Below are 11,585 nucleotides of genomic sequence, written 5' to 3' on the forward strand. Positions count from 1 at the left end.
TGCCCACTGCCACTTTAAACATGCATTTAAAGAGACATAGCGAATATCAGAATATAACACCATCTTGTTGTGCCTTTTTTATGATTCCCCTTTAAAATGATTACTTTGTATTAATTTATCTATTATTAATTTGCTTAATTTTCGATTATTATTATTATTATTATGTATTTTCTTTCTTTTACATTTCTACTTTCGTGTTTTTTAATTTATTTTTATTCAATGCTCTGAACAACAACACAGAAAGACATTCATAACTGGGAGATTTACATATTACGACTGAGATTACACTCAATTTTCATTCACACTGTACACCATAATACAAAATAAATGTAAAATTAAATTAAATAAAAATATTGGGGAGAAAAAAAATATAGAGAAAAAGTAGGGGAGTAGGAGGCTCTATGAAACCAAAAGTATACAAATACCATGCTTTGGGACTTTTCATCCCTCTTAACGTCTCCATATTACAAATTCCTCTTTAAAAACCACTCATCGTGGGGGAGTTTTGAAAAATTTACAAAAATCTATCTATCTATCTATCTATCTATCTATCTATCTATCTCTCACTTGTCTGTCTGTCTGTCAGTCTATCTATCTATCCCTTCTCTGTCTGTCTGTCTCTCTGTCTGTCAGTCTATCTATCTATCCCTTCTCTGTCTGTCTGTCTCTCTGTCTGTCAGTCTATCTATCTATCCCTTCTCTGTCTGTCTGTCTCTCTGTCTGTCAGTCTATCTATCTATCCCTTCTCTGTCTGTCTGTCTCTCTGTCTGTCAGTCTATCTATCTATCCCTTCTCTGTCTGTCTGTCTCTCTGTCTGTCAGTCTATCTATCTATCCCTTCTCTGTCTGTCTGTCTCTCTGTCTGTCAGTCTATCTATCTATCCCTTCTCTGTCTGTCTGTCTCTCTGTCTGTCAGTCTATCTATCTATCCCTTCTCTGTCTGTCTGTCTCTCTGTCTGTCAGTCTATCTATCTATCCCTTCTCTGTCTGTCTGTCTCTCTGTCTGTCAGTCTATCTATCTATCCCTTCTCTGTCTGTCTGTCTCTCTGTCTGTCAGTCTATCTATCTATCCCTTCTCTGTCTGTCTGTCTCTCTGTCTGTCAGTCTATCTATCTATCCCTTCTCTGTCTGTCTGTCTCTCTGTCTGTCAGTCTATCTATCTATCCCTTCTCTGTCTGTCTGTCTCTCTGTCTGTCAGTCTATCTATCTATCCCTTCTCTGTCTGTCTGTCTCTCTGTCTGTCAGTCTATCTATCTATCCCTTCTCTGTCTGTCTGTCTCTCTGTCTGTCAGTCTATCTATCTATCCCTTCTCTGTCTGTCTGTCTCTCTGTCTGTCAGTCTATCTATCTATCCCTTCTCTGTCTGTCTGTCTCTCTGTCTGTCAGTCTATCTATCTATCCCTTCTCTGTCTGTCTGTCTCTCTGTCTGTCAGTCTATCTATCTATCCCTTCTCTGTCTGTCTGTCTCTCTGTCTGTCAGTCTATCTATCTATCCCTTCTCTGTCTGTCTGTCTCTCTGTCTGTCAGTCTATCTATCTATCCCTTCTCTGTCTGTCTGTCTCTCTGTCTGTCAGTCTATCTATCTATCCCTTCTCTGTCTGTCTGTCTCTCTGTCTGTCAGTCTATCTATCTATCCCTTCTCTGTCTGTCTGTCTCTCTGTCTGTCAGTCTATCTATCTATCCCTTCTCTGTCTGTCTGTCTCTCTGTCTGTCAGTCTATCTATCTATCCCTTCTCTGTCTGTCTGTCTCTCTGTCTGTCAGTCTATCTATCTATCCCTTCTCTGTCTGTCTGTCTCTCTGTCTGTCAGTCTATCTATCTATCCCTTCTCTGTCTGTCTGTCTCTCTGTCTGTCAGTCTATCTATCTATCCCTTCTCTGTCTGTCTGTCTCTCTGTCTGTCAGTCTATCTATCTATCCCTTCTCTGTCTGTCTGTCTCTCTGTCTGTCAGTCTATCTATCTATCCCTTCTCTGTCTGTCTGTCTCTCTGTCTGTCAGTCTATCTATCTATCCCTTCTCTGTCTGTCTGTCTCTCTGTCTGTCAGTCTATCTATCTATCCCTTCTCTGTCTGTCTGTCTCTCTGTCTGTCAGTCTATCTATCTATCCCTTCTCTGTCTGTCTGTCTCTCTGTCTGTCAGTCTATCTATCTATCCCTTCTCTGTCTGTCTGTCTCTCTGTCTGTCAGTCTATCTATCTATCCCTTCTCTGTCTGTCTGTCTCTCTGTCTGTCAGTCTATCTATCTATCCCTTCTCTGTCTGTCTGTCTCTCTGTCTGTCAGTCTATCTATCTATCCCTTCTCTGTCTGTCTGTCTCTCTGTCTGTCAGTCTATCTATCTATCCCTTCTCTGTCTGTCTGTCTCTCTGTCTGTCAGTCTATCTATCTATCCCTTCTCTGTCTGTCTGTCTCTCTGTCTGTCAGTCTATCTATCTATCCCTTCTCTGTCTGTCTGTCTCTCTGTCTGTCAGTCTATCTATCTATCCCTTCTCTGTCTGTCTGTCTCTCTGTCTGTCAGTCTATCTATCTATCCCTTCTCTGTCTGTCTGTCTCTCTGTCTGTCAGTCTATCTATCTATCCCTTCTCTGTCTGTCTGTCTCTCTGTCTGTCAGTCTATCTATCTATCCCTTCTCTGTCTGTCTGTCTCTCTGTCTGTCAGTCTATCTATCTATCCCTTCTCTGTCTGTCTGTCTCTCTGTCTGTCAGTCTATCTATCTATCCCTTCTCTGTCTGTCTGTCTCTCTGTCTGTCAGTCTATCTATCTATCCCTTCTCTGTCTGTCTGTCTCTCTGTCTGTCAGTCTATCTATCTATCCCTTCTCTGTCTGTCTGTCTCTCTGTCTGTCAGTCTATCTATCTATCCCTTCTCTGTCTGTCTGTCTCTCTGTCTGTCAGTCTATCTATCTATCCCTTCTCTGTCTGTCTGTCTCTCTGTCTGTCAGTCTATCTATCTATCCCTTCTCTGTCTGTCTGTCTCTCTGTCTGTCAGTCTATCTATCTATCCCTTCTCTGTCTGTCTGTCTCTCTGTCTGTCAGTCTATCTATCTATCCCTTCTCTGTCTGTCTGTCTCTCTGTCTGTCAGTCTATCTATCTATCCCTTCTCTGTCTGTCTGTCTCTCTGTCTGTCAGTCTATCTATCTATCCCTTCTCTGTCTGTCTGTCTCTCTGTCTGTCAGTCTATCTATCTATCCCTTCTCTGTCTGTCTGTCTCTCTGTCTGTCAGTCTATCTATCTATCACTTCTCTGTCTGTCTGTCTGTCTGTCTATCTATCTATCTGTATGACTACTGTTGAACAGGAAATCAACTATATAATGTAAAAGAATGTAATGATGAAATACTGGCTGTTTTTAAATATATCTGTGACAAATGCATCACAAATGTTCTCCCTCACTAACACCTGAATTTGACCTGTTTCAGACAGTTTAGAAAAATGTGGAATGAAATATGAGGGTTTTACAGCAAAACAAACAAAAAAAATGTGAGTGCGTGGGGATTTGAACTTGTCATGATAAAATATTAATTACATCATAATATTACTTAATAATAGGCTATATATGCCAGTGTTCGACAATGAGGATGCAGAATAAATGCAAACATCGACAGTTATGCGCAGCGCCTGCCCGTCATGAGCTGCACGAACACACTGCTCGCTTGGTCACGTGACGTCACGTGCAGTGGGCGGGGCGTCGTTGGGAATCAGGAACAATCTACAGCAGCCTATGACTGTATCTGCTAATGCTCCTACCTGTGTTCAGCGATCCTGAGCATAGCGCATTCCTCTTATATCTTTCCACCTAAAAGAAATGCCAAAATGGACTCTACATGTAAGATCAACGCCGCGATGAGTATTTGGAGAAGACTGTCTCTGTTTGTTTTGGCGAGCTCCCTCTGCTTGTGCCTGTGCCGAGCTGAAGACAGTGCGATGGAGAACATCGTTACAGAGAAGAAAGCTGAAGAAAGCCACAGACAAGACAGTGCCGACCTGCTGGTCTTTATCCTGCTCCTCACCCTGACAATCTTGACCATATGGTTGTTCAAACACCGCCGCTGCAGGTTTCTGCACGAGACGGGGCTGGCTATGATATATGGTGAGAATAGGCGTGATCAGAGATCATTTGCCTCTTTGATCGCACATATGAACTGTGTAGTCAGCTGCATGCTTATCACAGTAAAGTTACAAGTGCATGGGATCTGTTAATGAAAGTACGCCATGCATGATCATGACTGTTCAAAGGCCAGTGTGGGAGTTTTAGCACTGGAGAACAGGGCCTGTCCAGCAGAAGTTAATCTGCCTCACGGCTTCTCCTGCATGTGCTGGGCTGTTTCAAATCACAGATGCAAGATTTTAAAAGCTTTGCTGTTGTTGTCATCTCTCTTTTAAGGCCTTAAGTTAAGGAAACCCTTTTTAATTGTAAGGGGATTTATACTGAGTTTTCTTAACTTAAAGAGTTATTTGCAATTAGTTACAACTGGAAATACTCTTGTCTATGAAGCATATCTCAGTTAGGTTATTCAGGAGCTCATGTACACAAGTGTTATTGTACTATTTTTTTTATATGTATATTGTTTATATATTATAGTTTTATTTATATTTTAGTGAAATTTATTTATTTATTTAATATTTATTTATTGCTTATGTTTTTAAAATAATTTTTCTAGTTTTTTTCTTTAATATTACTATTTTGGTTTGATTTATTTTTACTTGAGATTTATTTTTATTCCAGGGTTTTTATTCATTTTCAGTTAGTAATTTTAGTGCATAAATTTAAACTGTTTCTATTTTTCCTTTTAAAGTTTTTTTTTTAATCTAATATTTTTTTTATTTTATGTTATTGCAGCTTTATTTCAGTTAACAAAAAGTTTATTATAAGCTAATAATAAAATGGTACAATGCCATCTTTCTGTCTCTCATCAGGGTTGCTTGTGGGTGTTGTCCTGCGTTATGCTATTCATGTTCCCAGTGACATGAACAATGTTACACTGAGCTGTAATGTTAATGCCAGTCCAGCCACACTGCTGGTGAATGTCAGTGGTAAGTTCTATGAGTACACACTGAAAGGAGAGATCAGTGGCAGTGAAATCAATGACATTCAGGACAACGAGATGCTCCGCAAGGTAAAATATCACATCACAACAATCATACAGCAGTCATTTGACCGATTCAGATGAATTTGAATCGAAAGCTGGACTTAAACCACAAAGGTTATGGGGAACTCTGAATTTATTTGAATATGACTCATACTTGCATATTTTTTTAGACAAATAGCCAGTCTGTTTTGCTGAACTCGGTAGTGTTTGCTAGGCGTTTCAAACAAATTCCTGGTTTAACTTTGTACCAATAATTTAATTTCAACACACACACACTCACACATACTAATTCAGTGCCTGACAAACTGTAATTCTCTGTTAGAACATGCCCCTCACATGACAGATGCATGAAACTGTTTCTATCTTAGTCAAAATGTTTAAGAGTTGCGTAATTTCAAAAATGCCAAATACATTAGATGTTTTGTCAAGCTGAATTTAGACTTGATTGGCCCCAATAGTCTCCAGTCAACAAACTGATGAGAGGAAATAGCTTACATTTTTAATGTGCTTTCTTAGAAATCCATTTTGAAAGAAATTAATACTTTTATTCATCAAGGACACATTCAACTGATCAAAAGTGACAGTAAAGATATATAATGATACAAAATATTTTCAAATGTGAAATTAATGCAGTTTTTTTTTTTTACTTTCTATTCGTCATTGAATATGTAGAAATATATAGAAATGTATCACGGTGTCCACAGAAATAACTATTTTCAACACTGATAATAAATGTTTCCTGAGCAGCAAATCGGCATATTTTAGAATGATTTCTGAAGGATCATGTGACACTGAAGACTGGAGTAATAATGCTGAAAATTCAGCTTTGATCACAGGAATAATTACATTTTAAATTTAAAATTTTCCTGTTTTACTGTATTTATCAAATATATGCAGCCCTAGTGAGCATATAAGAGATTTCTTTCTAAACATCAAAAAATCTTACTTACCCCAAAATTTTGAACAGTAATGCAATTTTTAAAACCTTTCCTTATTTGATCAAAGGTGAATGAAATGCCAATATCTGAATCATTCTAATTCTGTTTCAGGTGACCTTTGACCCAGAGGTCTTCTTCAATATTCTCTTGCCTCCTATCATATTTCATGCTGGATATAGCTTAAAACGAGTAAGAGCTGTTTTTTTAATCATTAATACAGACCAGATGTTGTGTGTGCACAAGATAACGTACTGCTCAGTGTAGATAAATCAAAGCTCATTATTCATTTAAATTCTTCTGTCTGTGTTTCAGAGACATTTCTTCAGGAACTTGGGCTCCATTCTTGCCTACGCGTTTGTGGGAACCGTGGTGTCTTGTTTCATCATTGGGTCAGTGTATACAATGTCTTTTGTCAGTGCTTTTTCAAGTGGTTGCTCCAGTGATGAGGGTGAGAACCAGCGTACAGAGGTGTGCGCTTTATTTTCCAGGTTGTTTATGTACGGCTGTGTGTTGCTGATGAAGCAAATTGGCCATCTGGGTGGCGATTTCTTCTTCACTGATTGCCTTTTCTTTGGTGCCATTGTCTCAGCCACTGACCCAGGTACTACAGTCAGAGTCCCTGTAACAGTGCCTAAATGCAGTCCTCGGATGTTTTAATGTGTATTAATCAAACATTTATTTGGAAAATTAGGTATGTGGTCTTGTCTTTTTTTGTTTTTTTGTAAGAGGGGTGTGTTATGGAATTTCTAAACTAAGCCTAGATTTTTTTTTTCTAGCAGAATTCATCTGCACTTTTTGAAGTCTAGTGCTATGTTTGTTTTAGGAAATTATTATAATTAAGTTGTATATCAAAGCAATTTGTTGTCTGGAAGTAACCCGTTTCAAAGCTCAGTCCTCATTGGTTCCCTGTACAGGAATACATCTAAAAATGATAGTACCAACACAAATTACAGTAAAAATGTGTTCCTATGTTAATGGATTTTATTCTTGCATGGAATGGAATTGTGACATTGCAAATATTCTATATGCCATTGTTAAATTATGCATAATTACATAATTACTCAATGTAAAATTGAGTTTGAAACTCTCCAGACACTCCAGACTTCCTTTAGAAATTGCATTAGAATAGCAGATCCGATGAAATGGCAGATCGCACCAAGTGCTAATGCAGGATTGGTCGGTATTGTTTGTAAGGCGGGGCTTTGTTTTGTAGTGACAGTTCTGGCCATCTTCAATGAGCTGCAGGTGGATGCTGACCTATACGCTCTGCTGTTTGGAGAAAGTGTTCTGAATGATGCCGTCGCTCTCGTACTGTCCTCGTAAGTCCTCTACTGCTCATGATTATACATTGCCATATTTACAAACTGCTTTTTTTCATTCACTAATATTATATGACTGTTTTGGTTTTTTATAAACAGTGCAGAATGAATAATTAATACTTTTCATTTAACATCCGATTCTTTCTCTGCTGGACCTTTCATCTGCTCCAGCATGCTGCTTTATTATGGGAGGCAAAGTGGGGCGGAGCATCACAACCCTAGAGGTGTGGCTTATTCAGAGGGCGGGAACCAGACACTGAGAACGCCCCTCAATGGGTGTGCTGCACATGTAGCTTTGAGCCTGCCGAGTGGATTTTTAGTGTGTGCATTGACTGGTCTGTACCAGAACATGCAGGGTAAATGACCCACAGTTATGCTTCACACCTGCACCTGCAAGGAAGCTAAAGAAATCTCTGAGTAGTGCATCATTCCTCAAAGAAGAAGAATCCCTTTCTACTTTCATTTGAACTACCTGTAGGGGAATTCTGCAGTTCATTAGCTTCAGAGTTCTAGAAGGTGTGGATGGGGCAGAGCTGTGGGTATTTGCCGATTGGATGATAGCCATTTGCTTCATAGTTTGAAGTGATGCTGTGGTCCTCTAGAAAGTTTTCTCTTGTTCCTGCCTGTCCTAAATACAAAAAATGTCATTTATTAATTTGAGCTTATCATTTGAACATCAGGTACATTTTAAAAAGCAATTAAAGGGGTCATATCATGAGGAATCAAACCTTCCTTGGTCTTTCAGAACTTCTATCCTAATACATGGAAAATATGTATTTAAATTAAGCTGCAAAACAACAACTCCTGAGCTATAAGAGCAAAATATGGGAAAGTTCACCAAAACTCTTACAGATGATGTAAAGCGAGAAAATAAACATTAGTTTATTTTCAGTAAGGTTCCCAATCATTTTAGTCTGATCTTAACCATTTATGTGTGTAAGAAAAATGATGAGGACGATGAAGATGTTTATTGCAGCATATCAGTGACAAAGTAGGCCTACATGTAGTAGGCTACCTTGGGTTCAACGGAGTCAGAATGAACCCCGAGCCTCATACGCTCAAACATTTTATACTCTATTACGTTCATCTTCCCGCTAGACATGTAACTGGGGTGCTCTACACAATGGTTGTTTTTTCAAAGCATCACACCCACAGATAAACCCAAATGCAGTTTTGTCACTTGCATTGTGTCCATTCTCTCAGTGTAGACATCCTTTGTCCACGTGTGCATTCAGTAGACAATGTTCTGCATTCGAGTATGCATATGTTTGTCTCTTTCTGGTGTCATGTGCATAGAGTCTGTCTTTGTGCATTTCTCATTTCTTGTTTTCCATCTCGGTGATAAGACTGCCCATTAACACATTTCCCAAAAATGATAGAGAATCACCCCCCTTTTGATAGTAAACATATTTTCTGAAATATAATACTATCATAAAACTATTCCTACAATTCACATCAGCATCTGCTTGTGACTGAGCTACAGTCATGTTGTTCATGCAGGGCTGTGTCTGGCAAGGTGTGAATGGATTCTTCCTTATTTCCTATCAACAGTGCCAACTGGGTTTCTAAACTGCCTATCTTCTTAAGCAAATCACGATAGCTCATCCTTCTTTTGTGTGAAAAGTGACACTGTCTTGCCTTGTGTCCCAAACTTCCACATGAAAAACAAACAACTTCCTGATCTTTCCTAACTGTTTCTAAACAATGCCTTGCTATGTGACCATCCTTTCCACATGCTGGAAGTTTGGTCGAGGCAGACTATAATTTCTTACATGTGGTATGTTTCAGCAACAGTTGTTTTCTGAATTAAATATGAAGTTAAAAACTACAGCAAACCAGCCTTTGCTTTAGTAAACAAAAGAGCTCATTTAACATTTCCAATCTAAGGATCAGAGATAAGTTGGAAAAACTAAATTACACAGGGACTTTGCTGACATTATAGACCTCAGGGGAAAACAATAGATGATAGAAAATGTATAATATGACCTCTTTAAGAAAACAGTGCAGAGACTGGGAAATAGTGGAAAATAAATTGAGTATCTCTGCAGAGCACACCTTATCTGATACGTGTTTAGATGTAAAAAAATAAATAAAATAAATTAGCATATTTTGCAGTCCTGCTCATAGTCATAATGTTAATGTTTGTTATGGATTTCCAGTAGCAGATGGAACTGTTGCATCATTGTAAAAAAAGAAGAACAGAGAAATCTTCTTCTTTAAAATTCTTAACTCTTTTAGATTTCTGTAAGTTTGAGATTAGAATTACTCTCATGTGTTCAGATCATACAATGTATGAGTTTGTGTGGATGTATCTGTGTTCTTTTCACAGGTCAATTGTAGCATATCAGCCTGAGGGAGACAACACTCACACGTTTGAAGCCATGGCCATGCTGAAGTCCTTTGGCGTCTTCCTGGGGGTCTTCAGTGGTTCTTTTGCTCTTGGAGTGGCAACTGGAGTCGTAACTGCATTGATATCCTTTACTGTTTAAATTTTGTATGTCACTTATTTTTGTTATAACACATTTGTATGACTGTGGTGACTATTCTGATAAATAAATGGGATATGTTTGAATCTCACCTGTGGCATGTATAGCTCTCATTCTTCTTTCTATTTGATTGTCACTATTAATGTTAAATAATGCATTTAGAAGCTTCTTCATCCCAAGGATATTTTCGTTGACTCCTTTCCACGTTACTAAGTTCACTAAGCTTAGGGAATTGCCATTGCTGGAGACGGCACTCTTCTTCCTCATGTCCTGGAGCACATTCCTACTGGCCGAGGCCTGTGGATTTACAGGTGAGCTTGAGTTGAAACTCCTGTTGAGTCTTCTAGAAACTATATATAAACATATCACAAACTCCTACTGTATAAATGAATGCTGTTTATACTCTTCTTGTTGTGTTTCTAAGGTGTGGTGGCAGTTCTGTTCTGTGGCATGACACAAGCCCATTACACCTTTAACAATCTGTCTCCTGAATCTCAGGACAGGACAAAACAAGTAAGTATTTTACGCTGTTTCTCATTCCACTCCCTAGTGTGTATGATGCACACTAACATTTCAATTCTTTTGGGGTTGGTGAGATTGTTTAATGTTTATGTCTCTTATGCACACCAAGGCATAATTCAAAAATTCAAATTCAAAAGAACAGTGTTTATATGAAATAGAAAGCTTTACATTATAAATAATGTTATAAATGTCTTTCGATCAAGTTAATGCACCATTCCTAAATAAAAGTATTAATTTCTTTAAAAAAAAAATATATAAATCTTGCACTAGCAAGGGCCTTGATCTAGTAAGCACTGGGACACTGATGACTCAATTACATGCGACACAATTGATGTTGCAACAGGATTATGATTTTTTTTTTAACCTTAGTAATCCTTTAATTATAAAAACTGCTGAGCAGCTTTGCTGAACTTGTCCAAAGTTAATAAAGCAATAAGCCCCAAGAAGCCGTGGTTTACAGTGAATTGATAACAGCTAAGGGGCATTGTTAGGCACGATGCAAAGCGAAGTTAGGTAGTTAGGTTTCACAAAATAAAACAGAGCAAATAAGCAGTGGCGGCTCGTGGGTTTTAAAATAGAGGAGGCACACTAATTGTATTGGTCTGGGATCCCTGCCGATTATTATTATTATTTGCTTAACCACTTTAAAATGGCTTTTTGGTTGCTTTTAGTCAGAAAACATAAATAAAACGACACACATACAGCAGGATAATATAATTTCACTTACCTGGCCTATCACTTGAAGCAAACATCCATCCCTTCTTAAAAGTCTGTGTTAAAAGCGAGCTGCCTGTTGTGCCATTTAATTAAGCCGACTACTGTAGCCTATATCCAGCTTAGGCGTTTTCCCTTTTTTTAAATTTGTATATATACTGTTTGAATGACAGCTTGGTAAATCTGTTGGCGATCAAATATTCAATATCGCTACTCATCATAAGTAGGCTACTTGGTACATTATCAGCGCAGTGGCAGACGTTCAAACTAATATCAGGTAATTTACGTCTCTGTGATGATTGGTTGATATCAGAAGGGAGACTAGCCTCCTCTGCAAGGTTTATTTTCTCAACACTTCTCAGCGCTGAAAGTGAACACTCGATGGTGATTGGCTAATTTTTTTACCAACGGCGGCACGAGAGCTCAGCGCTCCCCCGGCCTCCCTCTCCCCTTCTATATCACCTAGCGATTGTAATTACATCAGCAGATTCGGCACATTCGCGATAGAAAAGCGGCGCTTTC

The 11,585-nt window shown here is 38.5% G+C and overlaps 1 pseudogene; it reads left to right on the forward strand.

The window, feature by feature from the left end:
• Positions 1 to 3,627: 3,627 nt before the first annotated feature.
• LOC107658093 (sodium/hydrogen exchanger 6-like) overlaps positions 3,628 to 11,585 on the forward strand; it is a 16,253-nt pseudogene continuing 8,295 nt past the window's right edge.

Source organism: Sinocyclocheilus anshuiensis, unplaced genomic scaffold, assembly GCF_001515605.1.
Source record: "Sinocyclocheilus anshuiensis isolate Anshui unplaced genomic scaffold, SAMN03320099.WGS_v1.1 scaffold227, whole genome shotgun sequence".
NCBI lineage: Eukaryota > Metazoa > Chordata > Actinopteri > Cypriniformes > Cyprinidae > Sinocyclocheilus > Sinocyclocheilus anshuiensis.